Raw genomic sequence first — 27085 nt, forward strand, 5'->3', positions numbered from 1 at the left:
ATTGCCTCACACAAAAAAAAGAAGGAAAAAAAAGAAAAGATACCCACACCCTGGTACAAATAGAACTTTGTGAGTATGGAAAGAGCCCTCTACTTTGGTCTCTCTACTTGGTTTTCAAGCTCATCAAAGGGGTCTGGAGGGTCACCAAATTTAATCCTAGTCCATGCTCATATTTGTGTTTTAGAGGACTGCAAATTGTATGAATCTTTAGTATGTCAGTCAAGGAGGGAGGAATCAAGCACTTATCAGGTGTTTACTGTATGCCAGCAACTGTGCTAAGTATTGGGGATGCAAATACAAGCAAAAAGAAAGGTAGTGTCAGCCTTCAGAGAGCTAACTTGCTAATAGGGAAGGCGACACATGAAAGGGAGCTGAAAGTGGGGTGATAGAGATGCTGGGATCTGTTTCAGGGACATGGTTCCTGAGGCTGGGAAGGGAGTAAATGCTACCCTGGGCACCTCCACAAAATGGGGGCTCCAGGAGGAACTCACCAATAGAAGAAGTGGGTGGGCCTTATAGCAGTTGTTCCCAATTGAGAAGGCCACAGGGATAGTTGAATATTACAAGACAAGAAGGTCCCTGGTGCCCAGGGAAGTTCCAGGATAAGACAGATGCAGAAACATGATTTTGAAGTCTGGAAGCCAAGACTTGAGCCAAACACATAGTAGACACTTAATAAATGCTCTTTGACTGAGGTATGTTAAGTAAATTATTCCCTTTGCACTAGAAATAAGAAATATTTTTTTAATTCCCTAAGTTCAATTCATCTGAATTCTAGGCACAAAACACATGAAATACTGATTTAATTTAAAATTAGAGAATATTCTGAAGTTTCAATTTTCTTTTTTTTCTTTCTTTTTCTTTTTCTTTATCTACTGTACCACCTACCTGCCCCTCCCCCATATTCTTGAAGTAGTGAAATAAGGATTATGTGTCCATTCATTTGCCCTTGACCATGTTATTTTCTCTGTTTATACCCTCTCCCCTGGCAACCTCATCCTCATTCACTCTTTTTATTTTATTTTTTAACTTATGGAATAAAACAAGTATTTCCATAACATAGTATAGTCATCCATGTCTTCTTTGATTTCTTTCTCTTCCTTGGCCCCCATATACTATGTCTTCAATTCTTGTTGGTTCTATCTCTTGAAAATCTCTCACATCTATTCCTTCATTTCCTTTGTTATTCTAACAAAATACTAGTTCATGCTCTCCTTACTTCTTGACTAGACTATTGACTCATATCTGACTTCCATGCTTCAGTTTCTCTCTTCATCCATGCCCTTTTAATATCCTCCATGGTGTCAATTTCTTTCCCTATCCATGCACCTTATACTTGTGCCAGAAAAATCTTCCTGATTCACAAGTCTGATTTTTTTCTTTTTTAAAACATTTTTATTTATTTTATTTTAAATCTGTGGAACAACACAAGCATTTCTATGACATTGTATAATTTAATTTTTTTTTTTACTGAGACAATGGGGGTTAAGTGACTTGCCCAGGGTCACACAGCTAGTAAGTGTTACATGTCTGAGGCCACATTTGAACTCAGGTACTCCTGACTCCAGGGCTGGTGCTCTATCCACTGTGCCACCTAGCTGCCCCCTCATAGTATAATTTTTAAAAGATGACTGCATGTGAAACTGCAAGTCTATTCTATACAACTTGCATTTCCTTATAATTTCAATAAAGCTATTGTGTAAATTTATTTTTTCCTTTTTTTTTTAAAGAAAAAAATCCTCCCCATTGCCTAGACAATAAATTTCAGGCTTCACTGCCTGGAATTCAAGGTCCTCTGTAAGCTGACTCCAAAGTATATGGATTCCAACTTTTATTTCACACCAGTCCCTTTCCTATTTCTATGGACTCAATGGAATCTGTTCTGAATTCTATAACTCTCTGGTCCCCACACATGTCCCACACTCTGCCTAAGTACTTTAGCTCACACTATTTCCTATGCCTGGAATTTCCACCTCTAACTTTATGAAGCTGAAATCCCATCAGCTTTCAAGAATCAGCCCAAATGTCATCTTCTTTATGAAAACTTCCTAATCCCCACAGTGGGGAATGATTTTGCTTTCCACCTTCTGAACTCTTTACTTATCAAAATAACATGCATGTTCTTTGTGTGGATGCCATTTCCTACTAGACTATAAGGTCCTTGAGGGTAAAGCCTGAGTATTATTAGGCTTTAAATCCCCTGCTCTGGATGCTTTGCAAATACTGGGCTCTCAACACTGGTCACATTATTTGTATGTGATAGCCACAACTATAGTGTAAAGTCCTAGAGAGCAGATTGCTTTCATTTTACCTTTGTAGTCCTAGTACCTAAGATGAGTAAATTCAGCAAGTAGTTATTAAGCCACGTCTTGTTCTATCCTCTGGGAATAAAAATACAGTTATCTCTTACACAGCATGACTTTCCCCCGTCAAGGTTTCCCTATATGATGGGTTGGCATAAAAAATGAAATGGGAATTTAGGGGGAGTTTTTGTAGAAGCCACAGATGACATGTGAAGACCAGCAGACAACACAGAGTCTATGATCAAATACTTAACCCAAATCTTACAATAAGTTACTATAAACACTCCATAAAAGAAAAAGAAGAAATTCAGACTTCTTCTTTGGTACAAAGGCAAGGCCAAAACATGTTATACAATTTTCCAGGTGGTGGAGGCTCCATGCCCATAACCCCCACAATGTGGAAGGGTAACTACAGCCCTTGCCCTCAAGGAGTTTACATTCTAATAGTGAGAAGAAAAGAGGCAGGAGTAACTGCTAGGGAGCATAGTAGAGAAAGTCCCAGCATATTCTAGATGCCCAATTAACATTGTTTCTTCTTATTACACTCATTTCAACTCAACATATATTTGTTTTATTCCTTGGTAGTGATACAAAGACAAAACAAAACATTCTCTGCCCTCAAGGAGCTTAAATTTTCCCAGGAAGTGCCCAAGATGACTAAGTATAAAAAATAGCCTAAATAAATGCAAAATAGTTTTAGAGTGAGGGGAAGACCACTAAGTTGTGATAATATTCAATACCACAAATTCCTTAGCAACTGATAAAGGAAATTTTAAATCCAGTGATTACAGTTGTTTTCATGTAATCAGGCAGTCAACCAGGATTTATTAAGGGCCTACTGGAGTGTAGAGAGTAGTATCATGGAAACAATGAGCATGAACTTAGACAGACTTCCAGAGGTGGAGGAGGATGGAAGGGCCTGGCCTGCCATGGTCCATGAGGTCATGAAGAGTTGGACACATCTGAACAACAAAAAGGGCCTGGAGAAGAAGAGTATAAAAATGAACTGGATAGCCAAAGGGTCAAAATAGGGAAGGAGAGAGAGTTTGGCCAGTGTGTAGTCATCAAAACATTTGACATCTCTCTCTCTCTCTCTCTCTCTCTCTCTCTCTCTCTCTCTCTCTCTCTCTCTTTCTCATATATATATATATATATATATATATATATATATATATATATATATATATATATATATATATATATATATATATATATATATATATATATATATATATATATATATATATATATATATATATATATATATATATATATATATTATATATTATTTCTTTAGGAAAATTAAGTGGTAAAACAGATTTGGAGCCCCTAGAAAGGGCTTTCAGCAAATGGTCCCTCCTAGTGCCTAGTGGCTTTGTCCTGTAATCTGAAGAAGATATCATTTCTCGAAGAACTCTGGGACAATTTAAAAGATACAGCTTTTCCTTCCTTTTAATGGTTTTTATTGTACTACATGGTAAAGAGACATGGGAATTAAAATTTGGCAAGCATCCTAGTTTTATTTAAGAAAGGTCAAAGAAGCAAACTAAATAATTATAGCCTCATGTGCAATGGAAGTGGTGGAGGAAGGTGTCATGGAAATTACTCCAATAGTTTTATGAAGAAGGAACAGAAATGAGCCTAGTCAAATAATGGAAGTGATATAGTCCAATAACTAAATCTAATTTTTAGCAGAAAGTCAGGAAATTCCTAGCTTTGTCTCTGGCTTCATTTTCAGTTCTTCAGAGTTCTGTGTTTTGATACTAATACAACACTGGCAGATTATTGGTATTTCAAGAAGGGTTGGGTTTTTTTCCCCCTAGGGAAAGATTGGTACTTATTGAAGGAATCAAAGAATCACAAGATCACAGGATTTAAGAATTAGAAGGAAACCCAGGGTCCATTTAGACTAAAGGTTCTTAACCTGGAGTCTGTGAGGTTTTTTTCTGTTTTTTTTTCAAGTTTGATGACTGTATTTCAATATAATTTATTGCCTTTCTTATCCTATACATTTGAAAACCATAATTCTGAGAAGTGCTCCTCAGGCTTCACCAGATGGATTTGTGACACAAAGAAGCTTAAGAAGCCTTAATCTAGTTAAACCCATCTTTAAAAGGAATCCCCACTTTTAATGTAACCCTATAGCAGGTCATCCAGTCTCTGCATGATGGCCTCCAAGAAAGGGGAGTCCACTGCCCCATGAGGCACCCCATGCCTCTCAGGGATAGCTCAGATTGTTAGATTTTTCCCCCTTGGCATCAACCCTAAGTTGGCCTTTTTGAAACTATCCTCATATTGTTACTGGTTCTGTCCTCTGAGGCCAAACAGAACAAATCAAATTTGTCTTCCACATGACAATCTTTGAAATACTTGAAGAGAGTTCTCCTGTCTCCCCTGAATCTTCTTTTCTCCAGGATAGACATCCTCAGTTCCTTCAACTAACCTTTAAGGCCCTTCTGGGTAACCTCCACCTCCTCTGGATACACTCCAGTTTGTCAGCTTTTTAAAATGGCAGTGCCTACAATTGGATACTCTATTCTGGTGGAGGTCTGAGAAGAGCAGAGCACAGTGGATCCATCTCTTCTCTGTTCCTGGAAGCTTGGTGGTGATGGCGGTGGCAGTGGTGGTTGACATTGAACCATTAAGAACTACTCTTGGTAGGCCAGAGCTTCCGAGCCTGTAGTTAGAGTCTCCGAGGCAAAGGCAATGGTGGAGGTGTAGTTTTAGCGCATTCCTTTCTGTGGTGTATCTGGATTATGAAGTGAATTGGTCTCAATGATTTTGCAGTATTACCTCCCTGAGCAAGGGGACCAGGTCTACACCCTAAAGAAAACAGACCCTGCAGGACAACAGACCAGTTCAGCTCACCCTGCCAGATTCTCCCCAAATGACAAGTACTCAAGACATCATATAACTATCAAGAAGAGATTCAAGGGTTCTCATGACCCAACAAGTAAGATTGGTCCTCTGAATTACCAACAAAGCAAGCAATAGGAACCACCAAGGACTCTGGCCCAAGAACCTTTTTCTACATCTAGGAGACCTCATTCGGGAAGAGCTCAAATCTTTGATGCTCTTAATCCATTCTCACAACTTTGAAATTACTCCCTTTGTACACGATAGCAATCAACCTAAAATGAAAAAGGACTAAAGTTGCCACATATTTCCAATCAATACTGTAGGTTATTAAAGCTGAAATGATTTAGAAAAAAAAAAGAACTACTCTTTGAGTCCATCCATTTGAATAGTCTGAATCTATGCATGTATATACATATATACACATCTGTATCTAGATACAAATAAACATTATTGTAAGAAACAATGAATATGACTAATACTGAGAAACATGGGAACACTTATATGAAACTAAGTGGAACAAGCTCAACCAGGACACTAATATACAAAATACTAACAATAATAATAACAGGGTAATAATAATGGAATGGAATAATAACAATAACAATGGAAATGGAAAGAACAACAACAAAAATCAACTGAACATTCTGTAATGATAATGATTAAGCTTTGCTGTGAGAAGAGGTGGGGGACTGTCTGTTTGGAATATCACATATGTAACATGACTCACTCTGCCAGAACCAGGCCAACCAACTTTGCTCTTCAAGGTTCCTCAGGATATACTATGGGCTTGATTTGAAAAGGTCATTTTGAGAGGTCAATCCTTATTCCTTGAAGCATTGATGATGCCTTGGCTACAAACCCAAACTAACTGGAATATAGGGATGCTCAGACAATCTTCAGAACTTCAAACTCACAAGGTCAGAAGGTTCATTCATATCACCTAAAACTGAAAAGATCAAATATAGAAGCTAATTACCAAGATCCTTCTCAAGGTCATGAGGGCTCATTGGAAAGGTCAAAAGCACCCTTCTCTTATGGCATTGGCTCTCATCAGATGCCATGCTAGTAGAACATCCAACCTCTTAATTGACCATATTAATTAAAATTAATTTTATGCTAATTTAATAAAGAAGAATCAGAAAAAAATAAAATTAAATAATCCATTGTTAGATAAACCTTAGGTCATAAATATTTGGGGAAAGAGTTTGTACTTGACAAGAATTTCTGGGAAATCTTTTCAAAAAAGTATTTAGGCCAATGTCTTAAATAATTTATTACTATGAGGTCAAAATGGATTTGTGAACTTAATATTTAATATCATGACATTTTTTTTTTAATAGCAGAGATCCCAAATAACCTTTCCTAGCCTAGACATCGCAGACACCTTCAGTCAAGACCAGGGAAGATTTCTTAAACACAAATAGAGATTATTATAAAAAGATAAAATAAAGTATTGATGACATGAAATTGTATAAACATAATCAATGAAGTCTGTATCAGACTAGACTCTATCATTTAGGGCAAAATCTTTGTGTAAACTATCTCAGATAAGGGCTATCCATTCAGTATACATAGGTAATTTACCTTAATAGAAAAGACCAAGTGTTATTCTCCAGTGGATAAGTGGTCAATTGATATGAATAAATAGTTCTTAAATTATAAACTTTAATAATGCACCAGAGGAAGACCTATGGTTGATCTGGTGCAATGGTGTCAAACAAATAGAAATAGGGCCACTAAACTATATATAAGGATCTGTGAAGGCTACATATTGACCTAGAAAACCACACATGAACATTATCTATGTTATATTGTATTTTTATTTAATTTACTAAATATTTTCTAATCACATTTGGGCAGTGGGGAGTGGGTTTGACACCTCTGGTCTGGTAGACCTGTGATGGGTTCAACATATCAGGAAAGAATCATGGTATTATGCTACAAAAATGACTAAAATGAGCATAGTCCTTAACCCAGATATCCTACTGTTAAAAATATACCTGCAAAAGATAGAAAGGAAAAAAAAAAACAGAAAGGAGGGGACAGCTAAGTGGTGCAGTGGATAAAGCACCAGCCCTGGATTCAGGAGGACCTGAGTTCAAATCCTACCTCAGACACTTGACACTTACTAGCTGTGTGACCTTGGGCAAGTCACTTAACCCTCATTGCCCTGGAAAATTTTTTTAAAAAAGACAGAAAGACCCCATACATGCTTAAATATTCACAGAAGCATTTTTTTGTGGTAGTAAAGAACTGGAAACAGGAGGTACCTAATAACGAGATAAAGTCGAAAAATGATATGTCAGAGTAATGGGATATCACTATATTTTAAGAAAAGACATGAAAAATGAGCACTTTATTGAATAGTAATAGTGATAATGGAAGTGCTTGCATTACCTCTATTCATATTGAAAAGGCCTCTAGTTCATTCCCATTACAATAGTCAGCTTTTGTATGGATGCTACTTACTAGCTTAAGGAAAGATTCATTTATTATCATGAGTTGTATATATATATATATGAGATTTAAACACATGAGATTTAAAAAAATGTCTTCTTCATTGGGTGTGAATCCACATCTTTAATTTTTGATACTGGTAATTTTGTTTTCTTTCTTAAAAACAGTATTAGTTGATGATTTAGCTACTTATTTTTAAGTACCTAGTTTCAATTATTAATACATTTTTGCTTTCAATTTTGTTAATCTCTTTCTCAATTTTCAGGATTTCTATTGAGGCATTTGACTGGCACTTTATATTTATTGGGAATTTGTTGCGACAAATTAAAAACCACCATTCAAAACCCTGGATTCTAGCTTCTTTACTTTATTGCATGCTCAATTCATTAATCTACTCTTTCTTACTTTTATTGATGAGAATGTTTGAGGATATAAATTTCCCCTAAGGCCTTCTTTTGCTGTATCTCAAAAATTTTGGTATTTTATGTCATTGTTGACATTATATTTAATGAAATGATCTATTGTTTCTATGATTTGTTCTTTGATTCATCCATTCTTTATGATTAACTTATCTAGCCTCCAATTAAATTTTAATGATCTGTTTGACATGAGACTTAGGATAAATCAGAAGTTTCTCCTGTGAGAAGCAAAATCAAAGATGACCAGATAACAGGACAGATATTTAGAGGAATCAAGGGACTATTAAACTTTTGATTGACCAATTAGATAGCAGGAGGACATACCTAAGAAATAAAGGGAGATAAAATTCGATAGCAGGAAAATCAATTAGGTATGGCTACTATCTGACTAGAGATATAATTCTTTATTAAGGAATACCTAAGGACCCCCCCCCTTGTCCATGTGACATGTTCAATTGTCCTTTATTGAGTTCAATCATTAATGTATTATGGTCCATAAAAGTTATATTTAATATTTCTCTTTTCTTCATTATGTCTCAGAGATCCCTGAGCTAATCAAAAGGTCCATGAATGTGGCACAGGGTGACGCAAGATTGACCTTCAGGGATTGACCCAGGCTTGACTGGGTTTGGCATAGGCCTACTATGCATGTAAACATGCATGCATGTTTATATGTATGTATGTATTTTATCACCCAGACATACCTACTTTTATCACTCAGACATACCTACTTCAATGCCCCAAAGGAGATATGGGGTTTGCATACCTGTGTCTGTAAAAGTGTAAATATATTCTATGTAAATATATAAAAATAAATATTATACACACACAAGAAGCACTGGACTTGCAAAGTAGTGACTTCTTGTATTTTAGGAAGATTAAATAACTAATTAGATGTTGCTTTATTTACTCTCCTTCCCAGCAAATTGAAGGAATTCTCTCTACTCATTAAGCCTAATCAAACATAGATTATACATAGAAGGTGAAGTCAGGAAGTACGGTTTAGTCGAAAGAGAGGCTGACTTTGGAGTCAGAGGGTCTGGGTTCAAATCCCAGATGTTACTTCTTCCAGGTGTTATCTTGGGTGGGTCATTTCCTCTGCCTCTGACTCTAATTTCCACATCTATAAAATAAGAGAATGGAATTAGACCTTTAAGGGCTCTCTCAGCTCTCAGTCCATGACCCTGTGAACTCTGAGAAATGCCAATTGGCCTGAGATTTGATAGCTATGTCAGAATATGTTGGATATGCCTAAAGGGAAAAGAACACAGTCAGTCTCACTTTACAAGAAGAGGAAAAGAAAAGTTTCCAGTGCCCATTTTTTACTGAGCAGTGAACTTGACCAATGAACTTAATCATCCCTGGTCTATAATGTGCAGCCATCCCAATCAGCCTGGCAGGGACTGTGCGACAGGAGACCTAGCAGAGGACTGGGCTTCATAAGGACTCTGTAGTCCCTAAGATTTCTGGTGAAAATACTTCTGGTATACCTTCTGCTCCATGGCAAAAGTGGTAAAGAGGTCTAGAATGAGACATACATTTTCAGATGTTTCCAATATGTTGATTTATTTCATTTGACTATATATGTTCAGGGGGTGGAGGTCAGGAGAGTTGGTGGGAAGTGATAATAAAAGAAATGAGTATCAACAAGATAAGAAGGAAAGAGAAAGAAGGAAATGAAATGGGCTTAGAATCAATCAGAAGAAGTTTCTCCTGTGAGAGGCAAAACCAAAGATGACCAGATAACAGAACAGACATATTAAGGAATCAAGGGACAATTAAAGTTTGGATTGGCCAACTAGAGATCAGGACAGACATACCAAAGAAGTAAGGGGAGATAAAATTCTATAGCAGGAAAGTCAATTAGGTGTGTCTACTACCTCACTGGAGCCAGGAGCCAGAGATAACCCCAAAGGTCAGGACCATCATTTAAAAAAAAATCCCTCAACTTTCAGGAATATGTCAAACATCCAAGATTTCCCCACCCCACCCCAAAAAAGAACTTTCCATTTTCAGGTGGTCACCCCATCTACTCTCTATAAAACATTGTCCTTCTTCTGGTTAGAGGAAGTTAAAGTTCTGGACTTACCTCCCAGCCATATTCCATTGTGCAGAATAAAAACCTTGCTTTTCTCTTTAATCAGGACGTGTGAGAGTTGAATTCTTTAATAGAGGAAATCCAAGGAGCAGTATTTTTTTAACCTCTTTACCTACCAGAGAAAGAAAAGAAAGAAGGGAGGGAGGGAGGAAGGAAAAAGAGAGTGGGAGAGGAAGGAAGAGAAGAAAGAATGGAAGGAGGAAGAGAGGGAAGGAGGAAAGAAAGGAAGGAGAGGAGGGAGGGAATGAGGAAGGAAGACAGAAAGATAAAGAAAAAGAAAGGCAAGCAAGTAAGAAAGAGATAAAGAAAGAAAATCTGCATCTGGCATTTTCTATCTGTTTGATTTTGGTCAAGTGCCCTATCTGGGCCTCAGTTTCTCTACCTAGAAAATTAGGAAGTTACATTAGATGGTTTCCATATCCTATAACTCCCATGGATGCATATTCTCCTAAGGTGTTAATTGCCTTTAATCTGTATCCCTGGATTTTCTATGACTCTCTTGATAAAGCAAAGAATAATTGGGAGTACCTGCCTTTAGCTGTTTGCTTGCCTTCCCCCAACCCCAACTCTGTACAGTCTGCAGTGGCTATCCTCACTACCCAAATGAATGGCTGGCTACCCAGCAGGCCATTCCTGATTTAGAGCTCTCTTTGATCTGAGTCCCATTTTAAAAGAGGTGATAGTTTAAAATGATTGAGACCTGGATGTTACAGGCTTTTTAATGTTTTTCTTCTCCCAAGCAAGCTGTTTCCTTAGATCTTATTGAAATTTATGACCCTTTTCTATTCCAACTGGCTGACTTGTGCTGCTGTCATGATTTCCAGACTGCACTTCTTCACACTTGAGATACATTTGAAAAGCGTAAATATGGTTCCCAAAACTGTAGTGAGAAGGCAGAGATTGGAAGGGAATTCTCCAAAACTAGAACCACAGAATTCTCTGTGTTCTGAGGATGGAAAGCCAATTACAGCAAGATAAACAAGGGCTTTTCCTCTTAGTACTGGAGAGAGGAGAGTATTGGGAAAATCAGCATCTTGTTTCCCTAAGAGCCACTTTAATAGCCCTGCCATGAAACAGGAAGTGGAAGAACCATCATTAGTTCCCTACTTTCCCTAGGACAAAGTATAAATTCCAAGGTTCAATGTTCAGTTTGGGTTTTTTTGTTTTTTTTTTTTACATTTGGACTGTAGTCTACCTTTTTGTACTGATTACACATTATTTCACTCCTCCTCCCCGCCCCCCACATAATCTTGTTCCAGTCACAATGGGACTACTTTAATGTCTACCTTCATGAAATTCTGTCTCCTGTCTTATACTTCTGCATAGGTTGGACTCACACTTGGAATTCTGCCCCTATTTTCCTCTGCTTCTTGGAACTCTTAAGTTCCATCAAGACTTAATTCAAGCATCACCTCCTACGTATGGCTTTTCCTTCCTTCTCCCTACCAACAATTATCAGTGTTCCCCCAAACACTTTATATATATTTTGTATTTGTTTATCTGTATACCTGTTATTCCTACCTGTAGAATGCTGGTTTCCTGAGGGGAAAAGCCATTTTCTTTTTATCTTCACATCCCTATTCCCTGATACATAGTAGGTGCTTAATGCAAGTTTGTTGCATTAAACTGAGTTTAACTGTAGGACCCTCAGTCCAGGGGTTTGCTAAGGCTCCAAAACTGGATTTGGAAGGGAGAAGTCCCGAAATGAGCTTCCCAATCTCCCATGTAAAACCATTCTTCATGGGTCTCCCAAACTTTGAAGATTTAGAAGTATATGTACTAGGAACCAGCTGTTGGTATTCAAGGTGTAGACAAAAAGGTGCGTTTACAATAAGAGGTAGTTTTGAGAGACTCTATTCGGGGGGTTAAATGAATATAATAAAAATTCACAAAATCATAGAATATCAGAGCCTTAAGAAACTTAGAGATAATCTCTATTTTACAGGAAAGGAAACTGAGACCAAGAATGGGGACACAAAGCCTATTTCTGTCTTTGTCTCACCAGTGCTTAGCATAATAGTGGATGCTTTTTAAAAGATTGTTGATTTGAACTGTTCATCAGAAAGCCAGGGAGGGGAGGGAGGAAGGGAATAGACATTTATATACTACCTACTTTTGCCAGGTAATGCGTTAAACACAATGTTTAGTCCTCTTTGGCTTTTATTTTTAATTTCAAATTCTCCCTCTCCTTCCACTCCTCCTTTATCCATTGAGAAGGCAAGAAATGTGATACCCATGCTACATATGATGTCACACAAATCATATTTCCACATTAGCCATGCTTTTTTAAAGCAAAAAAAAATAGAGAAAAAAATCTGCTTCAATCTATATTCTCAGTCCTTTCTGGGAGGAATAATATTTTTCATCATAAGTCCTTTAAGGTTGTGGTAGATCATTTTATTAAGTAGAGTTGCTAAATCTTCCACAGTTGGTTATTTTTGCAATCTTGCTATTAATGTGTAGATTGTTCTCTTGATTCTACTTGTTTCATTTTGTATCAGTTCATATGGGTCTTCCCGTGTTTTTCCAAAACCCTCTCCTTCATCATTTCTTATAGCACCATAGTACTCCATTGCCTTCAAATACCATAATTTGTTCAGACATTCCCTAATTGATGGGCACCACTCCCATGTTCCAATTCTTTGCCAACACTGAAAGAGCTGCTATAAGTATTCTTGTACATGTGGGTCATTTCCTTTTTCTTTGATCTCCTTGGGGTGTAGACTCAGTAATAGTATTGTTGGGTGAAGGGAAATGAATGGTGCTATAACCTTTTGAGCATTGTTCCACATTGTTTTCCAGAATGGTTGGAATGGTTCACAAGTCCACACACAGGGCATCAGTGTAACTATTTTCTTAGATGTCCTCCAGCATTCACCATTTTCCTTTTCTGTCATTTTAGCAAATCTGATGGGTGTAAGTAAGGTAGCATCTTCTAAGTGCTTTTTTTTTTTCAAATATTATCTCATCTTATCCTCACAATAACCCTCCAAGTAGGTACTGTAATTATCCCCATTTTACAGTTGAGGAGACTGGTTGAAAGAGGTTAAGTGAGGGGCAGCTAGGTGGCACAGTGTATAAAACACTAGCCCTGGATTCGGGAAGACCTGAGTTCAAATCTGGCCTCAGACACTTGACACTTACTAGCTGTGTGAACCTGGGCAAGTCACTTAACCCTCATTGCTCTGCAAAAAAAAGGGGGGGGGTTAAGCGACTTACCCAGAGTCATATGCCTAAGTGTCTAAGGCCAGATTTGAAATGAGGTCTTCCTGAGTCCAGGCACAACTCTTTATCCACTGCACCACCAAGTGCCTGAAAAGCCTAGGTCTGCTGACTTTTAGTCTAATGGTCAGAGTTTAACAAGCATTTAGTCCCTTACAATATCCCAAAGAAGAAGAAGATATCATTATCTCCACTTTATAGTTGAGTAAACTGAGGCTCATAAAACAGGGAGGACTTGTGTAGAGATTCCCAGTAAGCAGAAAAACAGAAACAGCCTAGATTCCTGAGGTCACAAGCTCTGCTCTTGCCATTGTCTGCCTCTACACTGTGTCCCTCATAAAATAGATAGTTTTCAATAACAAATAAATTCATCCTTGAATTAAGGCAAGTTCAGAAGCCATCAGACTACAACCTCAAGGAAGAACCCAGGTTCTTTACAGCCTTTACAGACTTTCCTGATAGATCTCTCCCTCTTCTCCTGTTGTGTCATTGGGCATTGAAGCTTGTGACTGGAGACCCTGGGGGGGTCAGGCATCTACATGTCATTAATAGCCCTCATTCAGAGAATCACAGAATGCTAGATTTTCAGGGGCTCCTGGAATCCACCAAGCACTACCTACTTGAACAGAAATTGATACTACAATATCCCAGGCAAGTGATTATTTAGCCTGTCCCAGACAGGCATGAATTGTGTACAATTAGACTCATCTTACTTCTTATTAGGGGAGGTCAAAAATGAAACTCTTTACGGTGCTGTCTCAACTCCTAGCACAGCTTCACTAAGAGGAATGGAGGAATTTCTAGGGGAGTTTCATTTCATTCTTATTTCATACATTTCTTAATTAAAGAAATAACACTTAAGACTCCATTTCAGTAAAACAAGTAATTCATGGGAGTAGTCTCTGATATTTTCCCACACTTTTCAAAAATCATATTATCCAAGTACTGACATTCATCCTCCCTGCATTTTAATCTCTACTTTGGATCATCTCACCAACTACTGAAAACTTTCATTTTCACCAAATTAAGACTCACCTTCCCTTTTCCACTTTTACACCCAGTTCTGTAGCCCTTTAAGAAGGGCTTAAAATAAACAAATAAAAACCACAAAACCCTGAGAATTTTATTTTCCTGAAATGCCATGGCTTAGGGATGGAGGGCTAGGCTTGCAGTTGAGAAGATCTGGGTTCCCTCCTACTTTTGACAAATTCTAGCTGAGACCCAAGACAAATCATTTAACTCTATGTCCTCAGGCAATTCTCTCAGACTATAAGCACAAGCTTCTTAAATTGTGGGTCATGATCCCATGGGGTCATGTAACTGAATATGGGGGTCTCAAAAAATTTGGCAATAGTAAAGGATTATGTATACCTATTTTATATACCTATATCCCCAGGGTCAAGTAAAAATTTCTCAGACAAAAAGAGATCGCGAGTGGAAAAAGCTTAAAAAGTCCTGCTATAAACTACAGAAGAGTGGCCCACATGCATTAGTAGAGGGAGTTTTAATATTGGGCATTGATGACACAGATGACATCAAAGGACCAGATCCTCCTTCCCCCCCCCCCCAAAATAACACAAACAAAATAACCACCCTCAAAAGTGTATCACATAAAAGTTTTGATTGATTGTGGCTCCAAGCCAGGTGTTTCATTGACTTTTTGTTTATTTTGATTGGGGAGGAGAGGATACTGAGAGAACAAAAGTTAGTGAAAGGAAAGATATTTTCTCCCACATCTAAGTTGACCAACTCCCTGAAATCTGTCCACAGACCCATGGAGGATGTGTGGATGTGGGTGTCCACAGTATCAGAAATTTCAAGCTAGAAAGGAACTCAGAGGCCATCAAATCCAACACTCTCATTTTACAAATGAGGAAACTGAGGTCCAGAGAGATTAGGTGAATTGATCAGGGTCTCACAGTTAGTAAATATCTGAAGTGGGATTGGAACTCAGGTCTTCCTTGCTCTACATACAACACTCTTTCCATTATAGCATGCAGATGCCCTGAGACTCTTAGAACCTGTGTGTCATTGTCTTCAGAGGAGGAGGCTGTGACATCACTTAAGGTTCAAAAGCCCATTGCACTAGTTAAAATAATTTTCTTTCAGTTGATCCCTCATATTCTTCCACATTTAGCCACCCCTTGGAAAGTAAGAGTGTCAGGACACTCACCATGTGGGACATTTCAATAAACATGATCTTCTCATAAATGACACAAGTCTATTTCAAACCCATAAATGCAGAGCGAAGACGGAAACAACAAAAGATGTTCCAGTTTGTCATGGCCCCATGAGCCCCCAGGAGCCTGTGGTGATTCCAGGATAATCAGCTTCCAGCTTGCAGCATGCAATTGGAAGGGGTTTTTGGAGATGAATCTCAGCAGACATTATCTTGGGAGAAGAATGCACTCATGAAAATTTGCCCAAGCTGAGATTTCCTGGTGGCCTCTCCCAGAATGTTCATCAACTCAGACCTCACAGGATCTCTGAGTAAGGCAGGATTTTAGGACAGGTTCAAGGGAGAAGGCATCAACAAACAGACTGAGCACTCACAGGAAGCCAATGGGGCTTCATAGGCCATCTCCTTGTGTTTGCTATTTCTTCCCATCCCTTTTTAAGGCTTTTTGGTGGTTTGAAACATCATATGTATCACTGATGAAGCACATACAGTGGGCACAAAAGTCAGGAAGGAAGGGAGAGAAATTCTACTGATAGATTAGAATGTGTGTGTGTGTGTGTGTGTGTGTGTGTGTGTGTGTGTGTGTGTGTGTGTGTGTGTGTGAGAGAGAGAGAGAGAGAGAGAGAGAGAGAGAGAGAGAGAGAGACTTGACCCTTATGCATGGGTTGACTCCATTTTCTCTATCTTAAAAAAAGATTATGTTTGCTTCTCACCTTCTGAAAGCACCATTCTTCTAATTGCGAAGCACATTGGAATAGATTCAATCCAGTTAAATGGGGAGGGCTTTCATCCATGTTGAGCCAACTTCTCCAGTTCCCAGATTCCACATGCCATTCCAGGAACACTTATTAGCTGTGTGACCCTGAATAAACCTCAGTTTCCTCCCCTATAAAATATAATGTACTAGGCAAATATAAGCTAATTACAATAAAGGCAAGAAGTATTTTGGTTGAAACATGTCAACTACTAACATTTTTTCCATGTGCATAGATGCTAGAAGAGACTTCCATGGCACATCTCCATGGTAGTGGGCCACAAAGCAACCCAAGATAGGACTATTCATTCTACCAGTACAGATTTATAGAACAGCTTAGTTATTGGTTGTTGGTTTCAGAGGATTTGGAGTTAGAAGTGGCTCATATCATATAACTCAACCCTGTCCTATTAGAGTAATTTTAGAAATGAGGAACCAGAGGCTTAGAAAGGTAGAGTGACTTGACCAAGTTCACTGGGCAGTAACCAAAGACAGGAATTAAACCATAACAGTTAAACGTGGGATGGGAAAGTAGGGTTAACCATTACAATTAAACATGGGATAGGAAAGGGGTGGCTAAATGTGGGAGACTATAAGGGGATCAATTGAAAGAAAAGTATTTTAATTAGTACAAAGGGCTTTTGAATCTTAAATGATGTCACAGTCTCTGAATGCATGACACCATCAGTTTGGGGACCATTCTCTATGGATTCAGACTCTCATTTGCCTGTGACTTAGAGTTTGTCAGTTGGTCCTTCAGTCAAAGAGCATTTTTAAAAGAGATTATTTTATGCCAGGCACTATGCTCAGCTTTGGAGATCCAAAAAAGCAATCAATCCTATCAAAGAGTTCACATTCTAATTGGAGAGACAAGGATAAAAATAACAAGTACGTACAAGAAATGTACACAGAAGATGAAAGGCTTTAGCAGATGGGTGGGGAGGGGAGGCCTGTACAGAGCCTGGGGAAGGCTTTCTAAGGAAGGTAAGAGTTAGGCCTAGTGTTGAAGAAAGCCAGAGAAGCTGAGAGTTTGAGGCAGGGAAGGAGAGCGTTCCAGGCTTCCGGGTTAGGGGCGATTAGCCAGTTTCCTAGGGCATTCATTGAATCTGACTTGTCACTGGATAGCCAGATAGGATATGGCTGAGGCAGAGTTTGAACCTCAATCTTCCAGCTTCCAAGGTCAGCCCTCTATCCACTCAGCTCATGGCCTTTCAAACATTCTTTGGGAAAAAAATGCCTAAGGGTTAAAATCTCCTAGAGATCACAGCAGCAGAGCCAGAAGGGATTGGAATAAAGCTTTCACCCTGTAACTGATTCCATCTAATTATAGGACTGAGAGATGGGATATGTCGACTTCAGCCATCATCTAGTGACAGGAAGCCTTAACCTGAAGTCTGTGAACCGTTTTTTCAGAATATATTTTGATAACTGTATTTCAGCATAATTAAATTTCCTTCTGTTCCTACATGTTTTAAGCATTTCAAAACATCATTTTGAGAAGGGCTGCATAGATTTCATGAGGCTGCCAAAGGGGTTTAGGACAGAAAGAAGGTGAAAAATCTCTGATTTCATCCATCCCTTTATTTACATAGGAACCCTAGGGAATGGAAGTGACTTCTCTAAAGTCACACAGTTAATAAAATCTGGATTCAAACCCAACTCCTCCGAACCCAAACCCAGGACTCTGCCCACTACATGTCATTTGCTTAATGCTCTGGAGTCAGAAGTGTTGTTGAATCATTTCAGTTGTGGCTGACTCTTTGTGGCCCCATTTGGAGTTTTCTTGGCAAAGGTACTGGAGTGGTTTAGCCATTTCCTTCTCCAGCTCATTTTACAGGTGAGGAAACTAAGGTAAACAGGGTTAAGTGACTAGTCCAGGATTAAGTGACTAGTTAGTTAGTTAGTTAGTTAGTTAGTAAGTGTCTGAGGTCATATTTGAACTCAGGAAGATGAGTCAGTCTCCCTGACGTCAGGTTTGGCAATCCAGCCACTGAAGAGCCACCTAGCTGCCCTCTGAGTCAGAGGACCTATCCCTGCTCTGACACATGATATTTGTGTGACTTGAGAAACAGATGCTGCATGATCTAATGGAGGCAGATGTGACTTTACAATCAGGACAACTTGAAACCAAATCCTGCCTTAGACGCTCTTATTGTGTGACCGATTCCTGGCTGATTGCTTGACCTCTGCAATCCTGTTTTCTCATCTATAAAGAGATAATAATACTAGCAGTGCCAGGGTTATTATGAGGGTAAAGGAGGTAAATGAAGATGGCTGCAAGTCTTGGGTGCTATATAAAACGGGAGCTATTACTATGCGAAGAAATCCATTCTGGAGAGGCCTAAGAGGCCTCAAAGCACAAATGTTCGTAACTGTCCTGAACTTGGAGTCTCCCACTGGTCAGTTTGCTGAGCAGCCAGGCCCTGGATGAGCTTTGGAGAAGTGCTCTCTGCCCTGTTTAGGTGGGTGCAGAAGGAGGCTTCAGGAAGCAAACCTCAGGACAGAGGAGGTGGAACTAGGTACAGTCTCTTAAGGTTCCAGGTCCCCCATCAGCAGTTACTTTATTGCTTCATAATATCTGTCAGTGAAGCCCTCCAGTAGCAAAGAGCTTTCCTTCCCTGCTCCCCCATGCCAAGTTCTGCAGAAAGGACATGGTGCCCTACTTCTTTCTTCACTTTAGCATTTGATTTCCCCCAGCCCCACTTTGGTAAACTCAGCCTATCTCTTACCCCTCACTTTTTGACCTCCACACAAGATAACCACATTCCCAGTTTCCTTCTTTCTGAAGATAAAATTCCTTAGTCTCTCCTGCCTCTGACCTCTGGTCTCCTTTCATTTATTTCCAGTGAACTAGGTGGTACTCTTTGTTCCTCCTTTTGTAATGCTGCTGCAGCTCCCCTCCCCTCCTCCACCCTCCTCTGATTCTTTCCCACTCTGTACTGATTATTCTGGGGGAAAATAATGTTGAAATCCGGGTAGGGTGAGAGACCTGTTTGTGGGATTTGTAGCTGGATGGACACATCCCTAATGAGAACTAATAAAGAACTCTGTGTCCCAGTAGATGGAAGTGTCTTCCTCTTGAAACTACTTTGTATTTAGTTATGCAAGGTACTGCACCATTTATAGGGGGACATTTTGGTTGCTGAAAGGGGCAGAAAAGAACATTTGCATAAGGAAAATAGATAAATTCCACTTAAGAAGAAACAGCCTCTCAGAAAACATTGAGGAGAGACAAGATTGTTCTGAGTATGAAATAGAGAATGACTCCTCCCATTAATATCTGGAGATGACATGTTTGAAAGTGGGGAGTGACTAAAGTAATCTTGGTTGCAGAGTATTGTGTTCTACTCATCTGAACATGACTGACTTTGGGAGGGGTTAGTTTTAAAGGCTACAAGTGTGAAATTATCAAATAACTGTTTCAAGACTATCAGAAAATTATATCAACAATGTTTGGGTTATATGTAAAAGAAAAGTGGAATTATTGGGTCTCATCATGTTAGAAAGGGTAATAACGAGGCATTGATTTGAGGAATTGAAAGTCAGAGAAGAAACAATGGGAAGAAGCAAGCTGAAGAGGGGGATGGAAGAAGAGAAGCTGAGTATCGAAGGTGTCAGGGATGAGAGACACAGGAGACTAGGAAAAAAAGCTACTTATAGATCATATTTTAGAGGAGCTGAAAAGATCTGAGCTCACAGGAAGGCTTTGCAGTTATTTTGCTGATAGCTTTGCTGACTGAAATTTCCCCGGCTTAAGGGAACTGATTGTCACTGAAAGAGAGTAACACTTTCTCAGAATCCTACCAAGAGTGACTGTATGCCATTTTAGTGGTTTAAGTAGGAGTCAAATGTCTTCATCTAGTAGGAGAGCTGTGAGGATCACAAGAGCAGATTGTTTTGCTCTGCAAAACTGGTATTTCATATTATTCTCTATAGAGACCTGGGATATCAAGGCCTGCCATCTGACTGTTTTCCTGTGACACATGGGTTACCCTACTCATATGTGTTCCTGATAAGTTCCTATAAGTGTGTGCTTACTTTTTGCCACAGCTAATCTATGTATTAGAGAGAGTGGTTTATATATAGATCATTATATTTTAACTAATAGATTAATCTTTGGTTTTCTATTGAATAAATGTTATGTTTATTTTTGCTTTTGCCTTCTACTGAGTAAATATTATGAGAATTCTTGCTTTTGTTTTGTCATTAGGTGTATATTTCACATATAAGACTAAATGGTATTGATATGGGATAGAATTTAGGGTCAAATTGATAGTGAGTGGTCCCAAAAGAATTATAAGACTCAGTGACTCAGTTTCCCAAGTTTTATTGCAATACTGTGAATGACCACAGGGAGAGAACCAGAAAAGTAGAAAGGTATCTCTCAAATAAGGAAAGGAAAGACAGTTATATTTATAGTGTGGATAAATTGATTTTATCAGTCTCATTATAATAATCTCCACTTTAGGGAGGTACAGGGGAGGGTCTGTCCTTCTCATTATAATAATCTCCACCTTTGGAAGGTACAGGAGAGGATTTATCCTAATTTGGAGGTCCTGGGGTCCTAAGCCAACCCCTAAGGCGGATACCTTTTTCTGTGGAGGTGTGTTTTGGGGGGTTTACACGTCATAAGGTATATCTGGGGACAAATTTGGCCTTTTCTGTGCATGTCTCTTTCTGATTCCCATGGCTAGTTTCAAAACATCTTCATTTATCATTTATTTCTGGTCTGAATTTCTATAGCCTGTCATTTTATTTAAGGTTTTCATGGCCTAGCTCCCTCTATTCCTGTTATGGGTGCTGATTACTGTGGGTAAGAGAACTTAGCATTCTGACTTGTAAGTTATCCATTAATTGGGGTCTGACTCCCTTTTAGAGCTCATATCTGAATTAGAGCTTGGATCTTAGGCTTTTCTATTAACCCCTTTTTGCCTCCCACATCAGTATCATGGTGACTGATATTGGGTAAATGTGAAGCACAATGTTCAGGGCTTAGAGATTATATTGATTTGTAGTAGAAATGTACTCCCCCACCCCCCAAAAAAATCAGGATGACCCTTAAGACCATGGGAGAGATTGAATTTGAAATGTAACTGCCTGATTATGGCCATACTTGTGGCTGATTCTAATCTGGGAAAATATTTAGACTAAGAGCATGTTGTGTATGTGTGAGTCAGCCCAGAGAGAGAAATCAACTTGTAGGATTTGGGGGGGAGGGAAACAATAGAGTGCATCAGAAAGATTATTCTGGGAATGAAATAAACGAGGGATGGCTCAGGAAATGAAGGCTTGAATGAGTAGGATGGTGAATGAAGATGAATAAGAGTCCTGTTACTACCTCAAGAATGCGCAGAGAGAAGTATTAAATATGCTCATGCTATAAATACTTGTTTCAGTACTTCCCACAAAAGAGACTTTCACTTTCACATTTAAGATAATCATTGGAAAATACTAACCTAATAATGAGAAGTCCAAGAGTGATCAAGAGACCTGGGTTCTAGTCCCAGCTCTGCTGTGTCACCATGGGCAAGTCACTTGTTCTCTCTGTGCCTCTGTTCCTTCATCTCTAAAATATATAGGTTTAGTTCCCTCAAGCTGTCAAATTCTAAAATTCTACCTCTGATTCTGTAACTGAGCATCAATTTCCTCAGGGTCCTTTATAAAAGATTTCTAGTCTCTACAAAACTTGTTATAGGGTTGGTTACCAAGTGCTAGGAGGGAACTCATAGGGTATCGAATCCAATCTCCTTATTTTAGGGACTGAGGCCCCAAGAGGTTCAGTGAATGGCCTGCCCAAGATCACAGTCTCATACTCTGTGGATCTCCTCTAGCTATATTCCTGGTTGTTGTTGTTGGGTTTTTTTAATGCCTCTCCAATAAGCTCATCCAAGACCACAGTGTTGGAGTAGTACTTCTACTATCTTTGATGGTAGAAAGAGTTTGATACATATACCTTGGGATATCATTTTCCATCCTCTAACTCCCCAGCCTCTTATTTCCACAAAAGTGCTGACACAGAATCTCCATGTTGTTAAGCAAAAGTCATCCACCCAAACATCACTTCCCATTGTCTTATAACAGCCCTCCCCATCCTGCATCCGAGTCTAGTTCTTCCTACCTTCCCATCGTGTCCTCTAAAATACTTCCTCTCAGGGGCAGCTAGTTGGCGCAGTGGATAAAGCACCAGCCCTGGATTCGGGAGGACCTGAGTTCAAATTCGGCCTCAGACACTTAACACTTACTAGCTGTGTGACCCTGGGCAAGTCACTTAACCCCAATTGCCTCACACACACACACACACACACAAAAACCCCAAACCCCCCAAAAAACAACCCTCCCTAAAATACTTCTTCTCTCATTAATATATGACCCTTCCATTTAGACTTCTGCTCCTCCTCCCATCTCCTGGCAGTCATGTGGACATGGCCCTGCCTGAAAGACACTGAATCACTGGCCATCCTTTTCAATACCAGGGGCATCTTCTCTCTTGCCTCCTGACACACTGATCCAGGAGGAAGAAGAGGTATACTCTTTGACCCCTCCTCCCTAATTGCTCCTACCAGATCTTTCCTCAGTTGCTATCCCTGCTATTGAATCTCCAGATAGAGATTCATTCTATCTAGATCATAGTGGCTGTTATCTAGAGACCTCCAGTTGGTTTTCTCTCCATTCTCAAGGAGTTCACAGTTTTCCTCTTCACCCCATCCCCTACTAGTGGATTTAATATGCATGGTTATGGTTCCTTGATATACGCTGGACTTCCAGCTGATTAATCAACTCTCATGACTTTTTTTACTCCACTTTAGCTGTACACAATGAATGTCATACAATCACCCATAAGTTTTCCATGCCCATGATCAGGAACTCTAACATTCCTCTCGGACCACAGCCTCCTATCATTTCATCTCTCCCTATGGCTCATTCCTTCTAAACCTATTCTTCATCTTTATTGTGACACATAATCCCTCCACCCCTCAATTTCCTTCTATTGTTCCTCCTTATGTCTCACTTCCTAATAATAAGATCTGTTTCAATGTGGGATGGGCTTTCTAGGCTGATTATAAATTCTAACCAACAACAGGTATTCTAGTGAATACAGGATGACCACTTATATCAAAAACTTTAGAGGGGATTACTGGGCAGAGACTGGTTGGTCCATAAAATACCATCTAGCTCTGAGACTCTCAGGCTCTTTGAAGCTCTGGTAAATGGTGCCATTGTGGGCATCAACATGCTTAACCAGGAGAAAATTGCATTGCTCCCCTCAAGGTGGCTCTCAGATGGTGAACTACCTGGATCAATTGTTTTTTTGTTTTTTTTTTTTGCATTTGCCACTATTTCATACAGAAATTTGTCTAGTGGCCCCCAGAAGTATAGATATTTACTTAATCTTACTGTTCTTCAATATGTGACTTGCAGCTAAAACCCAAGATGTGTTGTCTTTCCCATTAGAATGTGAGCTCCCGGAGAGCTGGGACTGTCCATTTTTCTGTTTGTATTCTCATCACTTAGCACAGTGTTTTGCACATAACCACTTAAACCCATTCATTAAATTAACTCAGAGATCTAGATGAAGGTCTAGAACATTCACTACATAATTCATCATTATTCCGTTTGGAGGTTTATGATTCTCATATCTTCTACGGGTCTCAGTACATATGAGGAATGGATTTTTGTCCATTATCTGGGTTTCTTAAGAGGTATGTGTAGAAGATGGGAGGCTGAGGAGATGATCAAGGGGACAAGATAATCCTCAGAAACCCTTTAACTTCTTAAAATTTGTTGTTGGTATCTATTGTTCATCAGCATGCCTTTCTATTGTTGTCATGGCATTTTTTATAGGATTTTAGGTTTTAGAGCTGAAAAGGACCACCATGTATAATTAATTCCCTCATCATATGAATGGCTCAAGGAGGGAGAAATGACTTGCCCAAGGTCACATGAGTGACAAGAGCCAGAGATGGTTTTAAACCTGCATCCTTCCAATCTAAATAGAATGCTTTCCCCACTATTCTATAGTGTATGCCATTCTCAGCTATCAGGGGCCCGTTTACTGTAGAAGAAAAACCAAAGTCCTATCTTTGGACTGATTTCTTTCTTGATCCAATTTGTTTCCTTCCAATACGCTCTATTTAAGGCAAAAAGAGAACATCTGTAGAGCCTGCAGACAGCTTTGTATAATTTCACAACTTTTTCAAGGGGAATTCTTGCTCCATCCTATACCTCTCCCCCTTCTTCCATGATGATAAAGATTCTTTACCTTTCCTCTACTCCTATTTCACTGGAAGGCACTGACAATGATATGAAGCTTCAACAATGATGGAAAATATCTCTTCATGACTAACCAATTCCCCAGGATGGTGGATCAGGCTTTCTGTTGCCCTTCTAGCCAAGGTTACTAACTGACATTTCTTCTGGTCACAGGAATTGGAGCTGTCAGGGACTTTAGTCTAAAATCTCTAGTGTCACATCCTCATTTTACCAATGGGGAAATTAAGGCTCAGGAGCATAACTGTCCCAGGTCCATTCAGGTAGTGAACAGCCAAGCTGGGTTTCAGTCTATTCTTTCCAATATACCATAAGGATAGAGATAGAGATTGGGCCTTTGATTTTATTGGAATAGAAAACTCCCTAGTAAGCAAATTCTCCCTAATACTGCTGGCTGGCAACTTTTCTACAACTGATAGAATTGCCTAGAGCACTAAAGGTTTAGTGACTTGTCCAAGGTCATACAGCCAATATGTGGCAGAGGGGGAATCTGAACTCAGATCTTCTTGGTTCTGAGACTCATTTCCTAAAAGCTACCTTCAGAGAACTTCTGATCAATAAGCATTTGATCCATGATTCTCTCTTTGAGACACAGCAATAAGACACGAATGGGCAGAATCTTGAGAAACACCCAGGCGGACAAGACCAAACAGGTTCCAAATTATGTGGGTATGGAGCTCTTGCCAGTGTTTCTCCTGAGCAGCCAACAGTGCCTATTAAAAAGAACATATTTTTTTAACTTGCCTCTTGTGAGCAGGTTTGAACAAGGGGACTACGGTAGCGTTCAATCCCTGTGTTTCAGTACTGGCCATCCTTTACAGACTCGAGACTTGGAAGGCCACGATGATCCGATTCAAGCTATATGCAACCAAGTGACTTCCCTTTCCCTGTTATATGTGTACTTTCAATCTAATTCAGTGTTTAACATCTGGCTTTGGGGAACATCATGGTGTGACTTTTCCTCAGGGAAATGTCTCACTTGCCACTTGAAAACATTGTCAGAAAATGTGGTCATGGCTAAGCATTAGCTTAAAGCCCTATATGTCAATTTTAGCTTATTCTTCTACCAGCTCCACCCTATACCGATATATGACCATCAAGCAATCATTTTACCTTTCCCTATATCTTTGGAGGTGACAAGCTGTTAGATGATATTATACAATAGTCTCTCTAATGAAAATACCTTTGATAAAGGAAATTGACTTTTGATGTCTTATCTGAGATTGCCTAAACATTTCTCCACCATGAGCATCTATCTATAAGAATAGACATGCTTTGGGGGCAGCTAGGTGTCGAAGTGGATAAAGCACCAGCCCTAGATTCAAGAGAACCTGAGTTCAAATCTGGCCTCAGACACTTGACATTTACTAGCTGTATGACCCTGGGCAAGTCACTTAGCCCACATTGCCCTGCAAAAAAAAAAAATACTACACACACTTTGCCATAATAGTATACATAAAATGGTACAATTTGGGGTGGGGGGGCTCAGAGATACTCTTTCAACAATTCTAGGCTTAATCTATATCTAACTTTATCTGAATAGATCTAAGTTCTTCCGCAACCTGAAACCAGTCTCTCTCTAGGTTTATTTTTCAGTGATGCCCCTTCACTCATGCTATACTCATTTCTTTTAAAATTCATTTTAAACTTAATATAAAACAAGAGAAAAAAGAAAATCCCCATGTATACAGCAGAAAATAAATAGAATAAAATATAAAACCATGAATTCCCCTTTCAGAATATTTTTTTTTGGTGAGGCAGTTGGGGTTAAGTGACTTGCCCAGGGTCACACAGCTAGTAGTTGTTAAATGTCTGAGGCCAGATTTGAACTCAGGTACTCCTGACTCCAGGGTTGGTGCTCTATTCACTGTGCCATCTAGCTGCCCCAGAATATTTGTTTTTTAAAAAATTCTCTATGTGCATCTAAGTAGTCCACTATGGTTTGTGTATTGTCAATAAACCACATTGTTTGAAGCATGCTATTTCCACTCATTTTGATTTTTTTCATTTTGTTCTGGTTTTTTCCTTCACATGACTAATGTTGAAAAAGTTTTACATGATTGCACATGTATAACCTATGCCAAATTGCTTGCTGACTTGGGGAGGAGGAAAGGGAGGGAGTGAGGGAGAAAAATTTGGAACTCAAAATCTTTCAAAAATGAATGTTGAGGATAGAGCACTGGTCCTGGATTCAGGAGGACCTTTGTTCAAATGTGATACTTGACACTTACTAGCTGTGTGACCCTGGGTAAGTCACTTGACCCCAGTTGCCTCACAAAAAAAAATTAATGTTGAAAATCGTCTTTACATGTAATTGGAAAAATACTATTAAGTAAAAAAAAAACAAAACCCACCATGTTAGATCATATGTAGATGTGGATATGTCTGTTTCTTGAAATCAAACAACTGGATCTTATATTCAGTATATAGTTGTTTATTTTGGATTTGACCTGTGATTTCAGTGACACAGGAATCTCCTGGTGATCTTCCTTTTAGCATCCGCAGGCACTGAGAGTTTGTGTGACC

The 27085-nt window shown here is 39.1% G+C and overlaps 1 pseudogene; it reads left to right on the plus strand.

The window, feature by feature from the left end:
- Nucleotides 1–5078: 5078 nt before the first annotated feature.
- On the plus strand, nucleotides 5079–5274 carry LOC122730665 (annotated as a pseudogene).
- The last annotated feature ends 21811 nt before the right edge of the window (nucleotides 5275–27085 follow it).

The sequence above is a fragment of the Dromiciops gliroides genome, chromosome 6 (genome assembly GCF_019393635.1).
Source record: "Dromiciops gliroides isolate mDroGli1 chromosome 6, mDroGli1.pri, whole genome shotgun sequence".
Taxonomy (NCBI): Eukaryota; Metazoa; Chordata; class Mammalia; order Microbiotheria; family Microbiotheriidae; genus Dromiciops; species Dromiciops gliroides.